Below are 7,082 nucleotides of genomic sequence, written 5' to 3'. Positions count from 1 at the left end.
TCTGGCGGAGTCAGGAAATGAATTCACTTTCTGTTCTCATTATTGATGTAATCAATAGCCTTTTTTGCTTGAAGTGTAGTTATTTTTTATTGATCCAAAATAATGTCTACATCCCTGAAAACATCTGATCAGCTGTCAGTTTCTTAATGTGCAACATTGTTTTCTCACTCAACAGTAAATAAACAGCCTATACGGGGTATCTGCACATTTAGCATGTGTCTCATTTGACTGGCAGAATACTGCTATTTCATGAGCCATCTCCCAAGAATAACATCCTAAATGAATCGTACATGCTATTTAATGGTAATAAACATGGCAAAATATGTATTCATTCACATGAGACATTTAGTCCTGTCTTTCTCAAAAGTAAAGGCTATAGAAGGAACACATTACAAGAATAATTAAATCTATTACAGTTGTATTAACAATCTTAAAGAATACAAATAGGGGAATGGAAATGTAGAAAATGACTAGGCCTACCATAACTATTACTGAATAAAATGCAATACATTGGCTGGTTGATCTTGTGGTTTTATTTTAAAACTTGTTTTTCCAAATTACATTTTGAATCACTAGACATGAGTGGTGTAAAGTAAATAAGAACATTTACTTGCATTTGTACTTTACTGGAGTATTTCCAATACATCTGAGACAAATATTGTACTTTATTAGAAAGCTTTAGTTGGCACCGGTAGTTACTTTGCAGATCTAAATTATTATAAAACATGCATTAACCACTTAAGCCCTATTGTATACATAGGCTACCGGTATTTGAAAATAGCCGATCTAACTCACTTGAGCTTGTAGATGAGCTAGCCTAAAGGTAAAATAGGGGTGGTTAATGTGTAATTAATTAAGTGGTTAATGTGTGCTTTATTATATTAAAATGTATATCTGTATAGTAAATGGTAACTAATGTTTTAAAATAAATGTAGTGGAGTAAAAGTACAATATTTGCATCCGAGATGTAGTGGAGTAGAAGTAAAAGTATTGGAAATTGGAAATACTCAAGTTAAGTAAAAATGTATGCGTCTGTAATCCCTGCCATGACGGATGGTGACCTTGCTAAATACATCCCTAAAGCTGGAGATAGGCTTGCTGTAGTTGCCTTCTGCCGTCAGGCCAACGGATCCCTTAACACCAAGAGCAGGAAAGACTCCATAATTGTAAGGCTGAAAACAAAACTGTTGTCTCAAGAGGTACCTGCAAAAATGGTCAGATGCAGATTCGGAACAGGAAATATCAATGCAGCCAAAACAGAAAGGCGGATGGAGCTTGGATGGATGGATTTTGTGTAAAAGGAGAAACGGTACAAACCACCTAACCATCGCAAAGGAGAAAACTGTAGAGAGAAATCAGGATTCTGGCTGAATATCTGTTCTTTCCTAATGGTCTGTCCCAAAATAGCTGTCTTATTATACTACTGAAATTGATTGTGATCAAGTAGACATCAGCGATTCTAGCAGCAGTACTCAGTACCACTGGACATGACATGTTGAGTTATCTTTAGACTGAAACAAACAGTATCAATAATGCAATAGCCTGCTCGAATATTTGTTGGCGGATAATATCCCTTAATAACACATACAAGTCAAGTGCTTGTGACCTATTAACTGTGAACCTCAAGCCTGACTCTTCCATAACCATAGTACACAAGTCAAACATGTCCTCATCACATGGAACTGAAGTTAAGAACTGGTTGGTATTCCTGAAGGGACATTGAGGTTCTTGCTGGGCTGGATGCGATGTGCATTCCAAACATCCTTGATCTCATTTAAGTCCTCCTACAGCAGAGAGAGAGAGAGAGAGAGAGAGAGAGAGAGAAAAAGATGTGGGGTGATTAATTGTCATATTTCAGGAATTAATGAGGAAAATAATTCTAGTGATGATCACAAGATGATTACTGAGGTAGCCTACATTAGTGGTTCACAACCTGTGGGTCCCCAAATGATTGTATAGATGGTATCTGCACATTTCTAAAGTGACAATTTAAGGACTTTTTAATACCTCTAAAATGACAAATTAAACATTGGTCAAATTGTCAAATATAAGAGGCAGAAATTGTGAAAATAGCAGATCTACATGCTTACAACGCCTTGTGTTGCGAGGCGTTGTGAGCATGTAGATCTGCTATTTTCACAATAGAACCGTGTTATACAAAATGTAATGCCTCAACTCTTAGTGCTCGTCAGGGTTGGGGGGGTCCCCAGTTAAAATTATTATTTGGGGGGCCGCGGCCTGAAAATGTTGAGAACCACTGGCCTACATGACAGTACATTCTTACAAGGATTCCAAAAATGTGGTGCGTGCAACATCATCCCTGCGATGCGTAAGCTGTCCCTGGGGGAGTGCATGACATTTGTAGAGTATTGGTGGTGCTCTTGCCCTGTTCCAGCCTAACTTCCTCTACCATTCTATGCCCGAGAAAGATTGGGTCTGGAACTGGTCGGTTGGGGGCGGACTTCCGTGCTCGAGTTCGAAGGCGAGCCAACCAGGGCCCTGTATGCAAATGTAGGGCGTTTTTCATACAAGGCATGCATGGGCTGTGATGGTGTAATGTTTACCTGAATAATTGCCATGAAGCAAAACTGAATGAGTGCTTTATCCACAAAGTCACCACTGAAGATCCCTTCATCCTTCAGTTCTCCCTGGAGTAGCTGGATCCAGTATTCAACCCCTTCTCTTCTCATAAGTCCTACCAACTCTCTATTCTCTGGTTTGATGTGCTTTTTCCTGTATTATACCTGCTTTCTCCTGCTCTATCATCTTCATTTCGACGCAAATACAATTGCAAGTCTCTATCACAGCATTCTCTGTACCCATGTCTGTGCGTAAAAGCCTCGGGTAAGCACAACCTCCTCTATTGCTTCAACAAAGTAGCCTCCAATTACCTTATCAACTGTTATTATCAGCTGGCACAGGCAAAGACCAATTATTTTACCTTACCTCTCCACGTGCTTGGTGCTTCCGAAATTGTCCCTGGCGATGACAGCTGCTTTTCCCTGAGACCCCTCCTCCACCTCAATGACCTGCACGCAGAGGTTGAGAGACACAAAGAGACAGTTGCTTTGGCAATGTAAACGTATGTTTAAAGCTCACAGCGCGGCACCGAGTGCCGCGCTGCGAGCTTGTAGATCTGCTATTTTTTTTAAATCGTGAAAATTTGAATTTTGACCCGATTCTATAAGTGTCTTTTGAATCCTTCTTAGATTTTTGGAAAAAAACCATGTTTCTATTGTCAGCAATCTGGCCAGCCATCGTCAAAGAAAAGGTCCTTTTCACTTAACTGGAGCTCAGTTAGTCTGTTCTTGAGAGACTACTATGTCAGTGGTGCTCAAACCTTTTCATGTGAAGGACCTGTGTGAGCTTGTATATCTGCTATTTTTCACTGGTTAAAGCATTCAATAATTCTAGGCCTAAATGGGTTAATAACGAGAATGACTAATGAGATCTCAATTCATACTGGATGATACAGTAATTGTAGGATATAAAACAGCAGTGACAACACTCAAATGTAAGGGGAGGAATCAATTGATATACATTTGACTGAACCACTGACCTGCTCTTGTGCACAACGTTGGGTGGTAATGGGCAGCACCGTGGCAAAGGAGTGTCAAGATTACAGCGGCGTTCGTCCTTTTACAGTTCTGGATAACGTCAGGAGCCATGTAGAAGAGGTTCACACAATGTTTGGCGTCTTCTGAGGCAGAAGAAAAAAAATCATCACCTAATGTACATGTAATAGTATATGTAGATGCAGAGCACCCCAGCCAAGATGGTGCAGGCTAATCGATTAGTTTTATCTTTCATAACACAATTGTAATATAAAAAAAATCGCTGTAAACGTTAGCCGTTAGCCTCAGCGCCACGACCGATTTGACTGTAGCACCGGTGAACACAGTCCGACGGGAAACACAGACCGGAACTTCCGGCCGAACATTGGTTCCGTCCACCTTAGCATTAGCTATACACGTTCGGTAATACACTTACCGTGCTTCCCAGACGAAGTATAAGTACTCATTCGAACCGGAAAAATGCCACCGTTCTAACCGTGCCATCCATTCGTGCCATCCGAGCCCTTGATAGCGATCGGCAGGCTCGGAAGTGTTATAGCATGTTAGCAAAAAGGCCTGGCCAAAATGTAAACAGCTAGGCCACTATCAAAAAAAATGGATCAAGAAAAAAGGCCATTGCACTCTAGAGAACACACAGTCCCATTGAGAGCATAAACATATCATAATGATCAAGACATCTTACACATGTTCTATTGAAGCCCAAATCTAATGATAGGATATATATATATATATATATATATATATATATATATATATATATATATATATATATATATATTAGTGCTGTCCAACGATTAAAATTTTTAATCGCGATTAATCGCATGATTTCTGTAGTTAATCGCGCGATTAATCGCATAATAAAAATATATTTTTTATTGGCTCAAACTTGCATAATATGTTGTATATTTGGTGCAGGATGCATCCAAATGTATTTTTTTATAATTATACTATTATGTATCCAATACATTATAAACTCAATGTTATTTATTTCATTATATTATAAATGATAACCCCTCTGCACTACATATTTTAAGGCAGTGTTGGTTTTCAACCAGTGGTCCTTGAGGGGGTTCCAGCTAAACAGTGGTGTAAAGTAACTAAGTACATTTACTTAAGTACAATTTTGAGGTATTTGTACTTTACTTGAGTATTTCCAATTTTCCAATACTTTTACTTCTACTCCACTACATCTCAGATCGAAATATTGCACTTTTACTCTACTACATTTATTTGAAAACTTTAGTTACTAGTTACTTTTCAGATATACCGGTAAGTTATAATATTTAAAACATACATGAACCACTTTAGCCATGTTGTATACTTAGGCTGTTTGAAAATAGCCGATCTACAAGCTCACAACATGTCGCATCGTGACGCGTTGTGAGCTTGTAGATCTGCTATTTTCAACACTTTCATACTTTTACTCAAGTACATTTTGAATTCTGGGCTTTTATAATTGAAACAGAGTATCTCTACATTGTAGTATTGGTTTTACTTAAGTAAAATATGTGAGTACTTTTTCCACCACTGCAGCTAAATGATGGAGAGTTGGTAAACCAAATGGACCCTTATAGATCTTATTTTTGGGGTCTGGGAGAATAAATCTAATCAAATGGTGGTCTGTGGCTCAAATGCTGACTAAACACACACACACACACACACACACACACACACACACACACACACACACACACACACACACACACCATTTCGTTCCTACAGTGTTCAGCTGGGGGCTGCCGCTAACATACTGTAGCCTACTACAGACAGTAGTCCTGGCTATCTGGAGGCTAACTGTTAGCGAACTTGCTAACAGGCTAACAGCAGGGGGAGGTTGCTTTCTAAAGGCACCTGTAGATGAGTAATTCCACTGTGTTTTTCATCATTCATTCAACCCAGCTTCCAGACAAACACACACACTCATGGTCTCACACACAGTAAGCTTGAGCTCCGTTCCTGACTTTGAGCTGAGCAGCTGCTCTGGGCTAGCTAATGTTGACACTCTGAGATGCGGAGCGCAGACTCCGCAGAGGGAGCGCTACGGAAGCCTCAAAGGTTAAAAAAAAAAAAGGCAAAAAAAAACAAAACAATTTGCATTAATTGCGTTAAAATTTTTAATCCCGTTAATAGGCTAGTGCGTTAACTCGTTAATAACACGTTATTTTGGACACCATTAATATATATATATATATATATATATATATGTGTGTATGTATATATATATATATATATATATATATATATATATATATATATATATATATACATACACACATATATATATATATATATATATATATATATATATATATATATATATATATATATATATATATATATATATATACATGTTTTCCTTTGTAAGAGGGGTAGTGTGGCTTTCGATAGAAGCATAGATTTATATATGTAATTTAAGTACAAAATATGATTTTGGCCCACATAAAAAGGTAAAATTAAACAAAATGGATGGCACCAGTTTTGGAGATTTTTTATAAAGGGTGGCATTCAGTGAGATTTAAGGGGATACTTTGAAATGTTAAAGTTTGAGAAACACTGATCTACTGCACAGTACTGTGTTCTATCCGTCTGTCATTCAATGTTATATGAGATTTCCTGTGGAAATAATCCACGTGCTTTTCTAGGATCTCCTTTTAGTTGACCTTGTACCAGTGAACTGTACCATCATGAAACTGAACCTTTTTCATTATAATAAAGTCTTCAATCAAACAATCACCGTCATGTAACTGAACCTTTTTCTATGCAAACTTCTAATAAAGTCTTCAATCAATCAATCAATCAATCAATCAATCAATATCAAACAACTAAACAGCAGTGCAGTGTGACAACGTTCATCATCAATCAATCTCCGAGAATTCCAGCAAATTACAACAGGCAAAACAACACTAGTCAAATGATACACACATCGAACTGTGCTTCACTCGTCAGTGAGACATAACACATATGAGGCTAAATGTCATCTAATGGTGGTCCGTGACTCATTGCCAATAACGTACCTTGATATGAAAAAAGGTTGAAACCCACTAAACCTAATGTCTCAATTAAAACACGTAGCCTACTTCTAATCCATTACATCTCGGATCCAATATCGTACTTTTACTCCACTACAACTATTTACAAACTTTAGTTACTAGTCACTTTACAGATACAATTATTGTTGTGATGGTATATACAACGTGTACTATAGCCAACTATATAATAACACAGGTACAAATATAACTTTTAGCTTAACGCGGGAGCTCTTGTTTATTCACTGTCTCTCTGGGAGTACCGGGGATCACTTGACATCCGGTCTAGTGCTTGTACAATAAGGTGTCTCATAACGTGTATCTCAAACTTCACAATAAGAGCTTATGCTCTGAGTGTGATCAGTATCAAACATTACAATCATAAAACATAAACGAATCACTTCTAGCCCTGTGTAGGAAAATGTGAAAAATAGCTGATCTACAAGCTCACAACGCGTCGTATCGCGACATGTAGATCGGC

The 7,082-nt window shown here is 37.9% G+C and overlaps 1 long non-coding RNA gene across 1 annotated transcript; it reads right to left on the bottom strand.

Moving 5' to 3' along the window:
* Positions 1 to 409: 409 nt before the first annotated feature.
* Positions 410 to 5,588, bottom strand: LOC308289666. Its single transcript, XR_013962250.1, has 4 exons — positions 5,512 to 5,588; positions 3,560 to 3,700; positions 2,947 to 3,029; positions 410 to 1,784 (listed from the first exon to the last, which is right to left on the bottom strand). It is a non-coding gene; the product is annotated as an uncharacterized lncRNA (long non-coding RNA).
* Between the last annotated feature and the right edge of the window lie 1,494 nt (positions 5,589 to 7,082).

This window comes from Nannobrachium achirus, assembly GCF_963921795.1.
Source record: "Nannobrachium achirus genome assembly, chromosome: 8".
Classification (NCBI taxonomy): domain Eukaryota; kingdom Metazoa; phylum Chordata; class Actinopteri; order Myctophiformes; family Myctophidae; genus Nannobrachium; species Nannobrachium achirus.
The sequence above is the reverse complement of the archived record's forward strand: the minus strand, read 5'-3'. Positions and strand labels throughout refer to the sequence as shown.